This window comes from Manis javanica, chromosome 5 (genome assembly GCF_040802235.1).
Source record: "Manis javanica isolate MJ-LG chromosome 5, MJ_LKY, whole genome shotgun sequence".
NCBI classification, from domain to species: domain Eukaryota; kingdom Metazoa; phylum Chordata; class Mammalia; order Pholidota; family Manidae; genus Manis; species Manis javanica.
Genome location: NC_133160.1, coordinates 17,169,646 through 17,189,893, shown reverse-complemented (window position 1 = coordinate 17,189,893; position 20,248 = coordinate 17,169,646).

Here is a 20,248-nt window from a genome sequence, read left to right as displayed (position 1 = left end):
CTGCCAGAGGAATTTTCCCACCATGAACATTGGAGCATGTGGTGAATTGGATTATTGGTCCCAATTCTTACTCCGCTGTATCAGGATGATGCCACCACACCCTTGCCTTGTGACTTTGCAGGGCCTCCCACTGCAGATGGAGTGTGCTTCACCACCCCACTGATTTTTTAAGTTCTTTTTTTTTAATTGCAGTTAAATACACAAAATTTTAGCATCTTCTCCTTCACCAGGCTGCTATCAATATTGGCTAATAGCTTTCACCTTCACCCTTCTCTGAAAATTTGCCATTGGCTAAGCAGGATCTGTCAGCCTACAGTCAGTGATTGATTGACAAGGGAGGGGTACATCAAAGGACCTCAGAGTGGGACCAATCTGGAGGTACACTTCTTGGTCCACAGCTCTCCATTGAGCCAGGCTGAAGCTTAAAGCAAGCTAACCACACATCCTGACTAAACTTTCTTCCTCTGCTTTATCACGTTTCCTTAACTTCCCTTCTCTTGAGAGAAGTCCCAGGAAAACATTTTCACAAAATGCTCATAAGCAGTAATAAATGGTTGTTGTCTCAACCCCTGAGGTTTGAGGTGTGTTGTTATACGGCATTATGAGCTGCTGCAATTAGAGCACACAAAACATGGAATACCATCCAGTCATTTCATATGATGATGGGGGCTCTATGCTCTGACTCCACAACAAGTCGACAAAGCAGTGTTGCTTGAAAAAAGTTGGTCACAATAGAGAATGTAAAGCAGCATTCTTTCTGTTAAAGAAAATTAATAAATGCTTCCATGGGATATTCAGGTACATAGAAATGTCTGTCAGACACTTAAGTGGTTAACAGTGTCTACCCTTCTGTGGTAGGATTAGGGGCAATATATTATTTTTGTCTTTGCACTTATTTTATACCATTTGATGTTTAAGTTGAAATTTCTTTTTTATTTGATTAAAGTTCAACAACAACAAAATTTACCAACTTAGCAATTTTTAACTGTACAGTTTAGTAGTATTAATTACATTCACATTGCTGTGAAACAAGACCCCAGACCCTTTTTATCTTGTAAAACTTGTAAAACTGCAACTCCATATCAGTTAATCAACCTCTCCCCATCCTCCCCTCCCCCCAGGCCCTGGTAACCACCATTACTTTCTGTCTTTATGATTTTGACTATTCTAAGTACTTCACATCAGTGGAAACAGACAGTGCTTATCCTTTTGCAACTAGCTTATTTCACTTAGCATAATGACCTCAGGGTTCATCATGTCAGAGCATGTGTCAGAATCTCTTTCCTTTTCAAGGCTGACTAATATTCCTGTTAATTAGCCATGTGACTTGTTTTGGCCAATGAAATGTCAAGAGAAGGATGTGGAGCATGCAAGAGCTTTAAACGTGCTTGCATAGCTTGGTTTGGCTTCATGTGCTCCATTGAAATGCCATGAGAAGACCATTGCCCAGATAGCTGCTGACCCTTTAGCCTGGATCCCAAAATGAAGGCACATGGAGCAGACCTGAGCCCACCCGGAAGTCTGGAGTCCAGCCTGGCCTAGTTTAACCCAATCAAGGTTATCTAAAACATAAAAATAAATGTTTGAGATTATTTGTTATGCAGCAAAAACTAGCTATTGCAAAGCATGGTACTCCCTCTTCCTGTCTCATGCTAGTCATATTCTCCAAGACCTCCCCACCTCCGACACATGGAGTTTACATCATAACCTGGGTCTGTGTTTTAGAATAATCCCAGTGGGTGGAGGGTGGGCTGAAAAGGACAGGCTATAAGCAGAAAGATGGGCTGCAGGCAGCGACAGTGGTCTAAGCAAGTGTGGAGGAGGCACAAAACAGGGAGGATCTGGTTGGCCAATATTGATCTTAGACTTGTTTCAAGATATTACAGACCCACAGAGCCAAGGCAGAGGTCCCTGCTGACTACTCGCCATAACCTGCCCCTGCCCAGAGTCCTTCCTGGGGGCCCTAGATGTGTACTTCCAAATAATGATGGAGGCTCTTAGCTTAAGACAGCTCTCGATAACCCAACTTGTCTCTGCCAAAGTCTGCCTTCTCCCATCACAAGACCACCAGAAAACTAACTCATGGTCCACAGAACAGGACATTGAGACACTCAAATCATGCCATTTATTAAAGTGATTAAGACACAAAGAAAAAAAAAAACCAAGGAAAAATACATGAGGTTGGTTAGCACATTTAAGATGGGTGGAAGGACCAAAACGATCCTAAAACCCTGGGATATGCAATGTTCTTATGTGCTGTCTCTCTCTGTCACATCAGGCTGTCCTGCTGCTGTGTGGCTCAGAAGGGCAGAGTTGAGGTTTGAGCAAGGGGGTCCAACAGATGGAAGGTGCTTAGGGTCCATCACACACATGCTCTGTTGAAGAGACAAAGGCAAGTGTGTAAGCCTGGCCACTGCTGCAGCGTGACCACTCACCTCTAAGCAGCCATGGGTTTTATCTCATTTTTTGACAGAGCACAGGTGGAGACAGAACAAGACCAGGATTGGTAAAACCAGTGGGTGGCCTATTTAAGGATGACCTAGCTGTCAGACCGGCAGAGGCACAATCACAACTTGGTCTTTCCACCATTTCTAGTTATAGTACATGTTTGTTTTACCACATACGCCATTGAATCTATCTATGATTAGCAGGTTACAAACATTCTCACTATCTATATTTAACATGTCTTATGAATTCTGCCTGTGTCTCACAAGCTTACTCATTGCGTATACTTAGCACATCCCCTAAGTTTTGCCTCTGTTGCCTAAGCTACCTGCTTATATACTGTCTATGCCAAATACTTCTTAGGAGGTCCATCCATCCTATTTGTTTTTCTTGCCCTTTACAGCAGAATTACATTTTCTCAAGTAATATGGTAAACACACAGTGCACTCCCCATCCATCCACTTCCCCGCAAGTCTGCCACGCCCACCTTGCTCCAAGCCGCCACCACCTTTCACCCAGCCAACCTCTCTTCTGGTCTCCCTGCTGTCACACAGACACCCACACAGTGATCCAAGGGTGGCTTCTGAAGGGAAACCTTTTCCTGCTCAGCCTGGCCATAAAGTCTAAACTCCCAAGTGGTACTAGGGCTATTGTGATATGACCACAGATACCTCCCCTCTCACTTCGTGTGACTGAGGCTGCCATTCCCCACTCCACACACTCTCCACTCCATCCCTGCCCGGAACAAGCTCCTTCCATGTGCCTGTTCACCTCCTCCTCTTCAGCCCAGTCTCAGCTCAGGTATCACCTCCTGTGATGGTGTTTGAGGTGTCAGCTTGACTGGGCTAAGGGATGCCCGAGAGCCGGCAAAACACTGTGGCATGTGTCTGTGAGGGTGTTTCTGGAAGAGATTAATATTTGACTCAGTGGACAGAGTAAAGAGATCTGCCCTCCCCAACATGAGCAGGCCCCAGCCAACACAATGGGGCCCAAATGAAACAAAAAGGTGCAGGAAGGGAGAATTCTCACGCGCACTCTTTGTGAGCTTGCACATCCATCGTTTCCTGCCCTCAGACTTTGGAGCTTCTGGTTCTCGGGCCACAGGACTCTAGGACTTAGACCAGCAGCCACTCGGTTCCCAGGGACTTAATCCACCAGCTTTCCTGATTCTCAAGCTCGTAGGTGGCGTACTGGGGGATTTCTCAGCCTTCATAACCACATGAGCCAATTCCTTCAATAAGTGTGTGTGTGTACACACACATGCATATAAATGTGTATATATGTGTGTATATTCCACATATATAATATATATTCAATAAATGTGTGTGTGTGTGTGTGTGTGTCATTTCGTGGTCATCTGTTACATGGCAAAGCTTACAAATATATACACTTTCTGTCCAAGACCTGGTCCTGGGTAGAAGGAAACCAGAGACTGAGCTGTGATGTGTTTCAGGACAAGGAACTTGAAGAATTTAAGGTCATCAGACCAGATCTTCAAAATCTGCCATCTCCAGGACATTTCTCATTCATGAACTCTCTCAACACATATCTAGGCATACCTACCATGTGCCGTGCAGGAAGCAAAGTACTGGAGACAGAAGGATGCATAAAAAACAGACATGGTCCTCCAAACACGAATTCTGGGCTCTGTCCTGCTCTGAAACCTGGAAGGTTCACCTCCAAAGTGGTTACTGCCAGATGAAAATGGGTCCCATGCACCTTTGACTGTGCACAGCCTTTGCTAGGCCCATCTTGCATTCTGCTCTTCCTTCTGCATCTTGGCTTCTGGCCCCTGTGTTTATTTCCTGGCATTGGCCCTCTACCCTGTTGCTTGGACCTAGCTTTCTGACTTTTGGCTTCCCTCCTAAGTTCAAGCCCTAAAGCAGACCCAGATAGGTAGCCAGGTCACTGGCACCAGCACTGTGATGAGCCAGCCCCAGGAGTCCAGGCCACCCATCCAGAAGTTGCTCAGGCCTCATTCTTCCCTGTGCCTCCATGGGCCATTTTCCGTCTCTAAGGAACTGAACACTGAGTTATCCCTGGGCTGGGCTGCCTCTTTGCTTCCCCTCGGGCCAGTGAGCCATTGTCCCCGGCCAGCGAGGCGCATCTCGGAAGCACCTCCTCGGGCTCTTTTTCCTGCTCTGTCTGGACTGGGCTCATTTACTAAAAATTAGTTGGGAATGAAAAAAGCTCCTAGTTTATTAGCGTGCTATTATTCCCCTCCCGCCATCCCCCTGCAGCATGATGGATTGCCTGGTGAGGGGACGCAGCCCCAGCCCGGGAGTGAGCGAGCTCTGCGCGGTCCCCAGCACAGACAGATGGGGAGGCCGAGTCCTGACCATGATTGATTAGCTCCACAAAGCCTGTTGAGCGGAGTTCCATCAAGATTGATGCTTTCTCCTCATAACAGCATTTCCAAAAAGTTTCTATTACATTTTGATTATGTTTATAGAATCTCGCTGGTCCGGGGGAAGATGCAATCTCGTTCCCAGCATGTGTCTGCGTGGGCCGTGGCACTGCCTCGCACAGCCCTGCCTGCTTGGCCTCGGTTGAGGGCCCCTTACTTTCTGGGCAACAGGAAAAACCTTAGTTGCCTCCCAAGATCAGGTTGGAGGAGGCCAATGTCCACTCTCCTGGTGCCCAAAGTCCAGGCTCCCAGCAGCTCTGGTTTCAAGAGCTGACCTTCACAGGTGTTCTAAGGCCTAGGCCTGAAGATAAAGAGAAAACCAGAGAGCAGAGGCATTTCCTGAGACCTGTAGGATATGAGGATATTGGGAAGGAACTGGGCCACCCTCATTTTTCTACCTGGTTCCCACAGGCACAGTATAGGACCTTGTCAAATGTTTGTGTTTAAATATTTATATGAATGTATATGTGTGTGTGTATCATACCTCATCCCACAAGAGATTTGAGTGATTTATAAAAAATGGTGAAAAATGAATAAAGAATTAGGACCAGGAAAATGTAAATCACCCCTAAATGTCAAGAACAAAGGGGAAAAAAATAAAATATATACGCAGTAAGTAAGATCCCACACAGGCTTTGTGCTTGGGCCTTTAACTGGGTCTGAGTTTCCTGATAGTCAAAGAGAAAAAGGAAATAAAATCAGTTACTTAGGTCTTACTGTTATTAATAAAAGAATGAAAAAAAACAGTTTCTCAGGGAGCTCTTAGAGTTTTCTTAATTGATTTTAACGGAAATTTCATACTGGAGAGTTCTTCATTAGAGACTCTGAGAAATGTGTTAAACCAGCTAAAATGTTTCTCAACCTTGACACTATAGACCTTTGTCAGATAATTTTTTGTGGGGGGAGGGGCAGTCTATCCCGTACATCGCAGGATATTTAGCAGTATCCCTGGCCTTTACCAACAAGATGCCCTTAATACCCACTCCTCATTTAGGACAACCAAATATGTCTCCAGATATTGTCAAATATCCCCTGGGATAAGGTTGCTAGATTTAACAAATAGAAATTCAGATGCCCAGTAAAATCTGAACTTCAGATAAACAATGAGTAATTGTTTATAATTATTTATAATTATATGTAATATTTGGGACATATTTATACTAAAAAAAATATTCATTTGTTTATCCGAAATTCAAATATAACTGAATCCTGTATTTCATCTAGTAACCCCTCTTGAGGGGCAACATCCTTTGGTGGGAGCAAGAGCCTCAGAAAACTTTCAAATGTACACTGTAAAGTGCTCTTATGGTATAAGAGCAAAATTGTGTTTTTCTTCAGTGGGTCTATTTAATTAGGCTTAACCAACACTTGGTCTTTTTTAAATATCTTTTTTTAACTAAAAAAAAAGACTTCCTGGGTCACCTTCTGGACACAAGATCCGTGAAATATCTCGCCAGTAAGTCAGGCCAATTTTTTTTAAAACAAACAAAGAAAATCCACCTCTAATTGAGAACCACTGTATTAATACCCTCAAAATGGTCTTTAAACTATTGCAGCCGGAGGGTTCCAGAAGGCTTTCTTGTAGCATCCACAGACGGAGTCAACAAAGGAACTCTATAACTTTCAAAAAGGAATTCTTTCAAGTTCTAAGCAGTATCATCCTTCCATACCATTTCCTGCTTGATGTAAGCTTAAAACCTAGAGACACTTCGTTGCCACCAGCCCTTTCCTAGCCTACCGGCCCAGAATCCCTCTGTAATAAGGCTACAGGTGAGTCTAGCCTGCTGGCCCTGAAAGACCGCAGGCTGGCTTTCTGCAGCTCCTGAGATCACTAAATAACTCCAACCAACCTTTAGTAATAATCCACTCTTGGGTTAGTTCATTGTAAATCTGCTAGGCATTTGAAACATAGCAAATTGAATGCTTTCCTCACTCTTTATTCCAAAATAAAACCCAGGTGCATCAAAAATCCTAAGCATAAACATGAAATCAAAATAGTACCAGAAAAAAAAACTATGGAATAGTTTTTGGAATTTCAGAATGGGAAAGGCTTCCTGGGTCACCTTCTAGACACAACATCCAGGAGCCACGGAATAAAAGAAAAGAATGAACAATTTAATTACATTTAAAAAAATCAACTCTCTGCGTGACAAACAGAAAAAAGAATAGTGACAGTTTGGGGGGGAAAACAGAAGGAATGTAAAATAGAGAATTAACTTCCCCATTATATCAAAATGCTTTCACACATCAATAAAGGGAAAAAATGGAATACTGGGTTTTAGAAAAAATGGACTGAGTTCCCAGAAAAAGAAATATAAATGGCTCGTAAGCACATGAAACTGTGGTCAACCTCACTCACCTGCAAATCGAAACCACAATTTTAAACCTCTTTTACCTATCAGAGGGGCAGAGATCAAAGTGTTTACTAATATGCTGTCCTTAAGGGTAAGAGGGAGCAGACGCTGACAGTGTCTTTCGGAAAATGTGCGTTGGTATTCACCCCTGGGAGGCATGTTAGCAATATATTCAAATTTTAAGAATCTAAGTCCACTTTTGGTTTTTACTCCACAGCTCTTCTCAGATACGGGTGCAAAGACAGATTACAAGGTTATTAATTAAAGCATGCTTTTTGTAGCAAAAGTTTGTGAATAAATTAAATGTCTATCACTACAAATTTCTTAAATTATGATATATCCATGGAAAGAAATGCTATGCAGCAATTTAAAAATATAGGACAGCTGTAGAACATGTAGTGATAAGAAATGATCTCCAAGATATTGTTAAGTGAAATAAAGAAGGTGCCAGGGATGTGTAGAAATTAGTAAGAAAACAGAGATGTATGGACAAATTTGCGTTTCATATCCTTACCCATGTTCTTAGAAGCTATGCACAAGAAACTGGTTGTTGATGTTCTCTGGGGAGTGAATGTAGAGCCCTGGAATGAAAGATGAAAACAAAACTTACTTTTCAATAAATACTCATGTGAACTGTTTGAGTACTTTTATCATGTATATGTATTAACTTTTCAAAATGAACATACTTTAAAAATGTTTAATAAAAAGTGCCCAATTGCCCTCAAAGAAATTTATCTTATGGAATTAACCAGAGACAGGTGCTAAATGTATACTCCAAGATATTTATTATAATATTATTCATAATAGTGAAAAATTTAAACAACCTCAATGTCCAATAATAAAAGATTGGTTTAAATGAATCATGGTATATCCATACAGTAGATGATTTCACAACCATTAAAAATCACATTCATAAAGTATGACTTAGGACATGAGAAAGTGATTGTGATATATTATCAAGTGAAGAAATCAGATACAAAATAGTATTGTTGGGTGATCCTGATTTTTTCAAACATGCATACATTTACACAGAAAAACATTTATGAGACAGGAAGGCTATTTCCGAAAAGTTAGCAGCCATGTTCTCTGGGTGGACTTGCAGGTTTGTATTTTCTTCCTCATGCTTTCTATACATCCCACATTTTCTATGAAGAAATATTAATTTTACAATAAAAAAGCATTAAACGTTACATGAAAAAGAGATCAATTCCCACTGGCTCACTGATGTTATATGAAAGAGAAATAAATTTCTACAAAATGGATACCAACTTCTCTAAACCCTCCATGGAGATTTATTAAACAGAAAGGCTGGGTTCTAGGGGGGGATTATTAGGAGGCCAGACTAATTTTGGGTGAAAGACCCAGTCAACCTCAACCTGACCGAAATAAAAGTCAGATTCTCCAGACTAGAAAGTAAAATTATCTCTATTTACAGATGACATGATCTTATAGAAAATCTTAAGGCACCTAAAAGATCAATATATAAAAATCAATTGTATGATGCAATGAACACTTGCAATGAACAATCCAAAAATGAAATTAAGAAAACAGTTCCATTTACAATAAAGAATAAAATACTTGAGAATAAATTTAACAAAAGAAGTATAAAATTCATATGCTGAAAACTATAAAATATTGAAGAAAGTTAAAGATTTAAATAAATAGAAAGGTATCTGATGTTCATGTATTATAAGACTTAATATTAAGATGGCAGTACTCCTCAAATTGATCAATAGTATTCTTACCAAAAATCTCAGCTGCCTTTTTGCAGAAATTGGCCTAATCCTAAAAACACATATGGAAATGCATGAGACAAAAACAAAATAGACTAATAAAAAAAAAAAGAACAGATCAAATCATCTTGAAAAAAAAGAAAATGGAAGGACTCACACTTCCAAATTTCAAAATATAGGATACAGCCACAGTAATCAGGACACTGTGGTACTGGCATAAGGATAGAAATATAGATCAATGGAATCAAATTCAAAATCCCAAAGTAAATCCTTATATTTATGGTTTATTTATTCTCAAGAGGAGTACCAAGACAATAGAAATACAGAGAAAGAAAATTCTCTTCAGAAAGTGGTGCTGGGACAGTTGGATATCACACAGAAAAGAATGAACTTGGGCCCCTACCTCACACCATATAAAAATAAACTCAAAATGTATCAGAGGCCTAAATTAACACACAAATCCATAAAAGTCTCAGAGGAAAACATAGGAGTAAATCTTTGAGTCCTTGGATTAGGCAATGGTTTCTTAGCTATAACACTAAAAGCACAAACAACAAAAGAGAAAAAAATAGACTGGATTTCATCAAAAGTTAAAACATTTGTATATCAAAGGGCCTTACCAAAAAAGTAAAAAGACAATTTGTAGAATGGGAGAAAATTTTTTCAAATCATATAGCTGATAAGGCATTTGCATCTAGAATATATAAAAAAAAAACTCTTGACAACTTGACAACAAAAAATACAACCCAATTTAAAAATGAGCAAATATTTGGAATAGACATTTCTCCAAGTAACATATAGAAATGGCCAAGAAGCATATGAAAATGCCCTACATTGTTAGTCATTAGGGAAATGGAAATCAAAACTACTCTGAAGTATCACTCCATGCCTACTAGGATGGCTATCATCAAAACAATGAAATAACAAATGTTAATGAAGCTGTGGAGAAACTGGAGCCCTCATACTTTGCTAGTGGAAACATGAAATGATGCAGCCACTCTGGAAAACATTTGGCGTTTGTTCGACATTTCCTCAAGCCATAGAGTTACCATAAAACCCAGCAATTCCATTCCTATGTATATACACAAGTGAGTTGAAAACATCTCACACAAAAATTTGTACACAAATGTTCATAGCAGCATTACACACCATAACTAAAAAAATGGAAACAATGCAAAAGTCTGTCTACTGTTAAACAGAAAAACAAAATGTGCCTCCACATAGTAGCATACAATTCACCCATAAAAAGGGATGAAATGGTGAAATACACTACAACATGGATAAAACTTGAAAACATTATACTAAATGAAAGAAGTCAGACACAGAAGGTCATACGGTGTATGATTCCATTTCTGTGAAATATCCAGAACAGGCAAATCCATAGAGACAGAAAACACATTAGCGTTTAACAGGGACTAAGGAAAGAGGGAAATAGGAAGGGACTGTTAGTGGGTATGGGGTTTCATTTAGGGGTGATGGCAAGTTCTGAAATTAGGTAGTGATGTTCAATATTCAACTTTGTGATTGTACCAAAACCCACTCAATTTTATTCTTTAAAAGGGTGAGCTTTATGGTATGAAAATTAAATCTCAATAGAACTGTTATTTTTTTTAAAAGACAGCTCAAAAAAAATCTCAATGGTTACAAAAAACAAATATTCCAAAATTGGGCAAAAGATACAAAAAGACATTTCACAGAAAAGAACATACAGATGGCAAATAAGGACATGAAAAGATGTTCAACATGATTAGCCATTAAGAAAATGCAAATTAAAATCACAGTGGAACCTGTAAGAATGACTAAACTAAAAAATAGTGACAACACCAAATTCTGTCAAGGATGTGGAGAAACTGGACCACTCACACATTGCTCGTGGGAATGTAAAATGGTACAGCCACCTTGAAAAACAGTTTAAGAGTTTATTATAAATGCTAAACATACAATTACCATATGATGCAGCAAGTGCACTCTTGATATTTATCCCAGAGAAATGAAAATTTATGTTCACACATAACTGAAACTCTATAGAAACCTGTACATGAATGTTCATAGCAACTTTATTAGTAATAGCCAAAAACTAGAAAACAACCCAGATGTCCTTCAGTGGATAAGTGGTTAAACAATATCTGGTATATCCATACCATGGAATACTACTTAGCAATGAAAAGGAATGAATTATTGATATGCACAACCTTGATGCATCTCCAGGTGAAAAAGCCAATCCCAAAAGGTTTCATACTGTATGATTCCATTTATATAAGATTTTTGAAAAGACAAAGCATAGAGATGAAGAACAAGTTAATGGTTGCCAGGAGTTGGCAACTGGGGGTTAGGGGATGGCTGGGTGTGGTTATTTAAGGGCAACATGAGGGAAATTTGTGGCAAAAAAAACTGTTATCTATCTTGACTTTAGTGGTGAATACATGAACCTACACATAAGATAAAATTGTATGTAACTAAATACATACACACACACAAGTATAAGTGGGGAAATGTTAGTAATATCTGTGGATTGTGTCAATGTCAATATCCTGGTTGTGATATTATACTACAGTTTTACAAGATGTTACCACTGTAGGAATACGGGTAAAGGGTACACAGAATCTATTATTTCTTACAACTGCAAATGAATGTACAATTATCTCAAGAAGCTTAATTTTAAAACCTGCTACCTGATATGATTGAAGGAAGGAAGGAGGGAGGGAAGGAAAACAAGTAACATTTACTATGGATTTACCATTTTCCAGAATCCAGTCTGTTTAACACCTAATTGGAGATAAATATTATTTTTAACCCCATTTTATAGATGAGGAAACTGAGGCTCAGAAAATAACTATACTGTTCTCAAAGACACACTTTGAGGAGTTAGGAATCAAGTCCTGCTGTCCAACTCTCTGCCTGCCTCCATCCTTAGGCAAACACAGCCATCAATCAAATGTAGGCAATGACTTCATTACTCAAGAGGAAATTGAAGCCAGACTGTAAGATGCAGTCCACAAAATTCATGATTTCTTCCCCCACCCTCGCTCCTTCTACTTGGTTCTTTTCTCATATGGATAGGTTTTTTATTTCTGCATTTATTGCACACGCAAATTACAGATGAGAGCGTCGACTACACAAGCCATTACTCAGAGTAGCATCTCCCCAACTGCCATCGGATGAGGACCGAACAGCTTGTGGTTAATCTGCTATATAATCACTGCCTGTGACGGGGAGCAGGGCTGTGCCTGTACTAATATTAGGAAAGGGGAAGCTGAGCAGAGAGGACTCCTGGGGCATGGGGAGGGAGCCAACGTTTAACCAGGAAGAAAAGGAAAACGGTGGGGAGCAGAGCTCTGTCCCAGTAGTAGGCTTCTGGGAGGGTCTGCTCCTCTGTGGAGGAGTAGAATTGCTCCATCCCATTAGTCACGTCTCCATGGAAAGACTAACCGGAATCCCCATTCTCCTTCCCTCTGTCATTCCTGGCCACTGCACTGCCGCCTCAGCTTAGAGAAGGGATGTTTGTATGCAACCACTAGGACTGGTCATGAGCTGGAGGAAATTTGCAAAAGGCAAGAGCTATACACTACGCTAGTGTTCTAATAATTCCATAAGAAAAAGGTCCAACAATCCAATAAAAAATGGGCAAAGGATGTGAACAAGCAGTTCACAGGTTAGGAAACTTAAATGGCCTCTAAACATACAAAAAGATGCTCAGTCTTAGTTTTAAAAAAAGGAAATGCAAATTAAAACCACAATGAGATACTATTTTTTTACCTCTTGGATTGACAAGGATCAAAATGTTTGACTACCCACTGAACTGGCAAGGCTGTGGAGAAGCCATCACTCTAATAGGCTGGTGAGAGTGTAAACTGGCACAGTCTCCACGGATGGCAATTCGGCACTCTATCAAAATGTTTGATGCACACATCCATTGACCCATAAATTCTGCCCTAGAAGTATTCCACAGCCATACTTGCATATATGTATGCAAAGTTGGGTGTACAAAGCTATTCACTGCAGCCTGGTTTATAATAACACAAGATTGGAGGCAGCCTGAATGTCCATCAACAGGGGACTGCTTAAATAAATTGCCACACATCCATACAATGGAAATTTTTACGGCTGTTAAAAAAGAATGAGGCAGCTCTTTATGTACGGATATGAGACAATCTTCAAGATATATTGTTAAGTGAAAAAAGCGAAGTGCTGAACAGTGTGATTAGAATGCTGCTGTTGGTTAGGGCTTTTTAAGCATATAGACACATATACATCCATGCTTATAGATGCAGAGAATCCCTCTGGAAGAATGACAGTCTGTAATATTTGGTTCTGTAGAGGGGAAAAAGGTTCTGGGAGCTGGGAACAACGAGGGAGGGAGGCTTATTGTTCACTGTTTATCAAGTGCATGTATAACCCTTTCTAATTGATTAGTAATAATTTCTTTTAAGGCCTCTGTTGATTCCTCTTGCTCAGGAATCAATCCTCTTGGCCTAATATCCCAAGGTTCTTCATGGTTTGACTTAAACGCAGTCCCTTTGGTCTTGTAACGCGCCTTCCCTAAACACTCCTCTCTAAGGACGCTGAATTTCTCACTTCTCCCAAATGCACCATGATTTTTCCCAGAGTGTGACCTTCCCTGACTTCCCCAAGGACAGCTAGTCTGCCTCCTCTGTGCTCTCATGGCACCCTGGATGTGACTCCATCCTAGTGTAACTGAGGTTGCACCTGGGCAAGGAGGAGCCTGCCTCTGGTCCATTTTCAAAAGAGGATTGCTGATTTAGTCTGTCCCTACCAGGCACCAACATGTGCCAGCAGGGGTCCACCCAATGCGAATGTCCACCTCCCCAAAGAATGGACAACAGAACAGAGTCCCACACCATGGTTCCGGAAGAAAGATCCAATCCCGTGGGCCCATAACAGAGACCTCAATGCACATTCACATGTTGAAGGCTCTGAGCAGTCCTGCAAAGAAAAACCTGATCCAATCTATTTAGCCAGCATGTCCCTCCCTTTTTAACCACAGAACACCTATTAACATCCCACAGATCTTCTGGAGTGTTTTGCCTCTGTTTCTATGGGAAAGAAAACGTTGTGAAATCTTGATCTATTGCAATGCCTAGAGGGATTCTTTAATTCAGAATTTTAATGGACAATGAAGGGATTTGGAATGTTGGGACTCATCCTCCATGCAGATCCCACACAGTCCGCCAACAAGTTAACTTAAATTATAAATCCTACAACGTGAATAAACAGTCAGAGCATTTCTGGTTGATTGCCCAGTTGCTCCTTGCTAACGAACTGGCAGCTTTACAAGAAGTAAAGGAGACAGAAAGTTTTCTCCATGGTTCAGGGGCATCACCAACTCTTGTTTGCCATCCATCGTGGGTGCCCCTAATGGGGTCGTATGTTCTGTGGTAAGTGTCCCAGCCCACCTGTTGCATGGAACAGTCTCTACCTCATATCAGGGCTTTGAATTCCAATTATAAAAACTTCTCAGATGCAACATCAATTGCTTATTGTTTCTACTCTTAGCAGAGCTTTCACCACTATCTCTGAGGCTACGGCTACTTCTACTGTCAAGGGCAAAACACTCCAGAAGAAGCTTCTCTTGCAGCAGTTGCTGAACAGGATCTGCCTCCAGTTACTTCCACCCAAGAGGTGAGGTCTCTCTCCCTCCTTCCCTCTGATCTGTTCCATGTGTCTGTTTGCTGAGACGTCCCAAGGGAAGGTGCTTGGTGCTCCAGTCTTTTAGTGGGAATAAACCTCCAAACTGGATCCAATTTGAAGAGGATACCCCCTGTGAAGAAGGCAGGGACCTTTGGTGCTTTGAGGGTATCATTCATTGTGTACACACCTCTGGCCTCACCCTCTGTTGTGAACCATTCACTGTCAGCACACACAGTCCACTTCCCACTGCCACCACTTCTCTCTGGACTCACTCTCCTGGTTTTGGTCTTGTGCTCCTTAGAGCTAATGTATGACCTTTCTTTCCAACTCCCTGATTGAGCCACCTTTTTGCTTCCTCAAAGAGAAATGTCCCACCTGGCCCAGTCACCCAGAAACTCTGCCCCTTGGTGCAGACTCATGGCCAGTATCCTTAGAAGATTCACGCCAGCACGGCAAGGCAGACTCAGACACGTGGGGCAATCAAATCTCCTCTCCTTCTCCACCACCATGGCTGGGTCCAGGGCACCAGCACCTCATACAGCACATGGCAGCATTTTCCTAACTCTCTCCTGGATTGCATCCCTGGCCCCTTCCACGCAGCCACCAGAGTGCTTTAAAATATAGTAAGATCAATGCCTTTCCTCTGCTTAAATCCATTAAATGGGGTTTTCCTTTACTGTTTTATTTTGTGTTGTTTTTAACAGCTTTATGAGATATAAATCCCATGCCATACCAATCACCCATTCAATGGCTTTTAGTATATTCACAGAGTCACACAACCATCAGCACACTTTTTAAACATTTTCATCACCCTGAAAAGAAACCCTTCACCCCTTAGCTGTCCTTCTCCCATCCCTTCACCCACACGCCCAGCCTGAGTACTCATTTACTTTCTGTCTCTATAGATTTGCCCATTACATACATTTCATACAAATGGAATCGTACAATATGTGGTCTTTTATGACTGGATGCTTTCACTTGTGATAATGTTTTCAAGGTCCATCAGTACTTCATTCTTCTTTATCGCTGAATAACATTCCATGGGACAAACTGCATTTTGTTTGTTCTCCAGTTGATGAACTTCTGGGCAACTTCTATTTGGGGCTACTGTGAATAATGCTGAGAAGAATATTTGTATACAAGTTTATGTGAAGATGTTTTCATTTCTCTTGGGTATAGACCTAGGATTAGGATTGCTGAATCATACAGCAACTCTATGTTTAACCATTTGAGGAACTGCCGGACTGTTTTCCAATGTGGATCACCATTTTCCATTCCCACCAGCAGTGCATGAGGCCCCTTTACTCTGTGATAAAGACAAATCTCCTTTCCCTGGCCTTCAAGGACCGAAACAGTCTGGCTCCCACAACCTGGCAATCTCACCTCCCCTCACTCTGCCTCCTGTCCTTTGTTCTCCAGCCACACTGTCCTCTCACTTCCTCTAAAAATCTCATCTTCCCTCCAACTTCCAGGCCTTTGCTAAAATTGTTGCTCCCACTTCCAGTTCCCTCTCTGATCCCATTATCTGTCACCCCTGACCTACCTGCACTTCTCCTTTATGGACCATCCCACAATCTCAATTCATAATTATGCTAAAATGTAAAGAACTGACAACACTAAGTGCTGACAAGAATATGAACAACTGGAATCCCCACATATGGCTGGTGACAGTGTAAAGTGGACCATGTGGCCTAGCAAACCTCTCCCTGGGCATTTATCCATGAGAAATGAGCTCATACGTCCATATAGACATGTACAAAAATGTGCATAATGGATTTATTCATAATACCAACCACTGAAGCCAACCAAACACCCATCAATAAGAAAATTAAAGAACAACTTGTGATATATCCATACAATGAAACATTACACAGCAATAAAAAAAAACATCTACTGATATGTGTACAACAAGGCAGATAGAGCTCAAAAACATTACACTGTCTGACAGAAGTTAGACATAAGACATATGTATTTTATGATTCTATTTACATGAAATTCAAGAACAGGTAAAACTAATCTGTGGTGGTAGAACTCAGAATGTTTGGTGGGGAAGGGGGTATATTATCTAGAAAAAGACATAAGGGAACGTTCTGAGATAATGGAAATATTCTGTATGTTGATATATACAGGCATACCTATGTAAAAATTCATCAATCTGGATAGATACATGATAAGGCAAATAGACAAAATGTTAATTGTAGAATCTAAGGGTAAGTGGTGGGTACATCTATATTATGGCCACTGTACACTCTTTCTTCCACATTTTCATGATTTAACACAATAAATGTTTATTGTCACTCATGTAATAGTCCAGTGCAAGTTCCCCTGGTCAATGGGCAGCTTCCCTCCTCATGAGTTCCAGACCCAAATTCCTTCCGTCTTGTGGCTCCATCATCCTCTAGTCCAGCGGTTCTCAATTTGAAGTGATTTCATTTCCCCTCCCCGACCCTCGGGGACATTGTCAATGCCTGGAGAGAATTTTTTACTGTCATGACTGAGGAAGAGGGGGCTACTGGCATCTAGTGGGTGGAGTTCAGGGATGCTGCTCACCTCCTGGATGCCTCCCCCCAAAAAAATATATCCAGTCCAAAATGTCAGTATTGGTGCTGCAGAGAAACCCTACTCTAGCAGATCTTGACTTGGGGTCCACAAACCCTAAGGAGTTCTTAAAAGAGCTCTGTTTCAATATAATTAGTTTCTTCTGTAATACTACATATTTCACCTCATTCAGTCATGATCATATATTCTGAGTAGGGGCCCATAAGCATCACTAGCCTGCCAACTGGCCCATGACACACTCAAATGCCCTCTCCTTCTAGCCAGGAGGTAGAGGAAGAGGTTGGAGAAGGCAGACACGCTTCTTTACCCCATGGGCCCGAAACGGACACAGAGTATTTCTGCTCACAGGGCACTAATGAGAACTAATCTTATAGCCCCACGGAGATATGAGGGAGTCTAGGAAATGTAGTTCCTGTCTGCACAGCCGTCCCTAAGCACCAGCTCTGTTCTGTGAAAGAGGAAGCATGGAGCTTCAGAGGCCAGCTAGCCCTCTCTCCCTCACCTTGCCACCCCTAATAATGATGAGGATAGTAAAAGCATGAATAATAGCCAGCATTCAGGATAATAACGACCAGCACTCATTCCGCAATGCCTCTGATGCTGGAACTCTGGGGCTGGATCTTTCCAAGTATCATTCCATTCAGTCCTCCATCCAACTTATGAAGTTAGACTTCTGCTCTGTGGCCAGATCCTGTTCCGCTCCGGCCCTCTGTAGACATCCTCACTGCCATGGTAAACTGGCAGTCATGGTACCTGGCCCCCAGACCCTAAGGAAGGAACAAAGCAGTAACTCCTTTCGGGTTCCTACACCTGATTCCAGTTGTGAGGGTGAAGGGGAGGATGGGGTAGGGGTGGCAGTTCCCACACAACACCAACAATTCTCAAACACCAGCAGGGTGTCCAAGCACTCAACTCAATTCTGACACTATCTGCTCAGAGAAAGCACCAGATGCCCCAGATGAAGGGCCCCATCCTACAAGACTGTCCTCCACCCCTCACTCCAGATGGGTGCAAGCCCCAAGCAGTTACCTGTGCGTCTGACCAACCGGCTACAGATTGGAGGTTACAACAACCTCCCCCTTAGGTTCGATTAATTTGCTAGAGCAGCTCACAGAACTCAGGAATAACACTTAACGTTTACCAGTGTAATAAAGGATAATGTAAAGGATACAAGTTAACAGCCAGATAAAGAGACATAGGGCAAGGTCCCAAATAAAGGAGCTTCTGTCCTCGCGGAGCCTGGGGCCTGGCTCAGTGGCATGTGAAAGCTTTCTGGTACTTCAAGTGTAAAGGCTCTCTCCCACAGAGAAATGGGATGCAAGAGAGAGAGAAGCTCTTCTGGTTTTTGTGAGGGCTTCACTGGATAGTCCTGATTGACTAAATCATCAGCTATTGGCTGATTCAACCGCCAGCCCCCACCTTGGGTGGGGTCCAAAAGTCTCATTAACATGACAAGACACCCATTTCACCTTTAAGGCTCTGCAGTGTTTTCAGGAACTGTGGATGAAGACCAAATACACCTGGGAAATAATAATATGTGTTTCTTATAAGTCATTATATCGCGTTTGAGCTCACTATAATCGTATGTCACAGAGACTAAGACCCCAGCAGGCTGACAGGCTGGGCCTCGGTTCTGATCTCTTGAAAGCCCCCAAATCAAAAGCTTCTTTGCAGCCTGCTTGAGCTCACCCACTGCGTGAATTTCTGTAACTGAGCCTCCATCAAGAAACCCCTCCAACAGAGGAGATCCAGCCAGGAAACATGATCACCAGACTCACTGTCTATGGCCTACTCTTCCTACAGCAGGAAGCCCCCAAATGGTGGTTGCAAAAAAATATCTCCCCTCTTTCTGTAGCTTACATTAGGGGAATGAATGATTGACCCTGTGCAGCCCAGAGACATAAAGGCAGATAGAGATTTTGCTTTATAATGAAAAGCAAGACCTGGTCCCCGTGTCTGAGTTCAATGTGCAAATATTATCCCATTTTAAAGATGGAGGAGCTAAGGTTTAACTACATAATGTCAACAGCGTGCAGTTATGGAGCCGGGAGAGATGGCCGAGAAGAGGGCCAGGCTCAGGATGGAGGTCCTCAGAATGCTTTGCATGGGTCCTTGGGCTTCCTGTTCAGGAGGGGACTTGGGCCTGGAGCCATCCCCAGTCTAATCAGGAGAAGTGGGGGGTGGTCTGCAACCTAGGAACATCTGCATACGCAGCAGATGGTAACGGCTGCCTCTCAGATGGTTTTTTTTATCACATTGCATTTTTTTTTCACATTAGGAATTTTTTTCTAAAATACTCTAAAAACATGAGTTTTATAGCAACAGAGGTGGCTGAGTGTTTCTGAGAGATCCAGAGCCCAGACTCAGTCTGTCAGCCTGCCGGTGTCTTAGCACCCGTGACATATGAAGAAAGTAAGTTCAAGTTCCCTGTCTGAAAACAGTCCCTGGGAGTGGGCTGCCTCCTCTTCCCCTGTAGCTAGAGAAGCCCTGGGATTCTGGAAAAGCATGCCCAGGACCATCTTGTCCCAAGCCCTGAGGGTAGTGGGCAGCAAGCCCAGGAGAATAAGGATTCAGGGGAGCCAGCCCCTAGTGCAGGTGAGGATTCTGGGCTCCAAACATGTGTAAGTCTCTGTGGGAAGGGACCAAAATTGGCATGACCTCAACAAGTGACTGAACCTCCTTGAACCCCAATTTCCTCATCTATAAAATGGAGAAAATAATGTTGCCTACCTCCTACAGTTGTTGGAAAGATTGAATCAGGCTTGTAAAAGGGTGTAGCATAGAGCCTGGATCCAAGCACATTCCCAGTGAAAGTTAGCTTTGATGACTATTTTCAAGTAACGTGAAAGAGAAAAGACCATTTATGGTGTAAAGGCCAGAGAAGATGAGACTCTGGAGCCCAGATGGAGAGGTCATGAATGGGCTGGCTGGGTCCCTTGACCTTACCCAGCAGGAAGAAGGGGCTGCTCCCAGGTAAGCCTGGACTAGAGGAAGGCTTTGGGAAAGTAAGCCCCCAAACCCAGCTTGGCCCCCACTCAGCTCTCACTGCCACAGCAGAGAAGTCTTTTGTGCAGCCCACTAGGTTGTACTATCAATAGGGG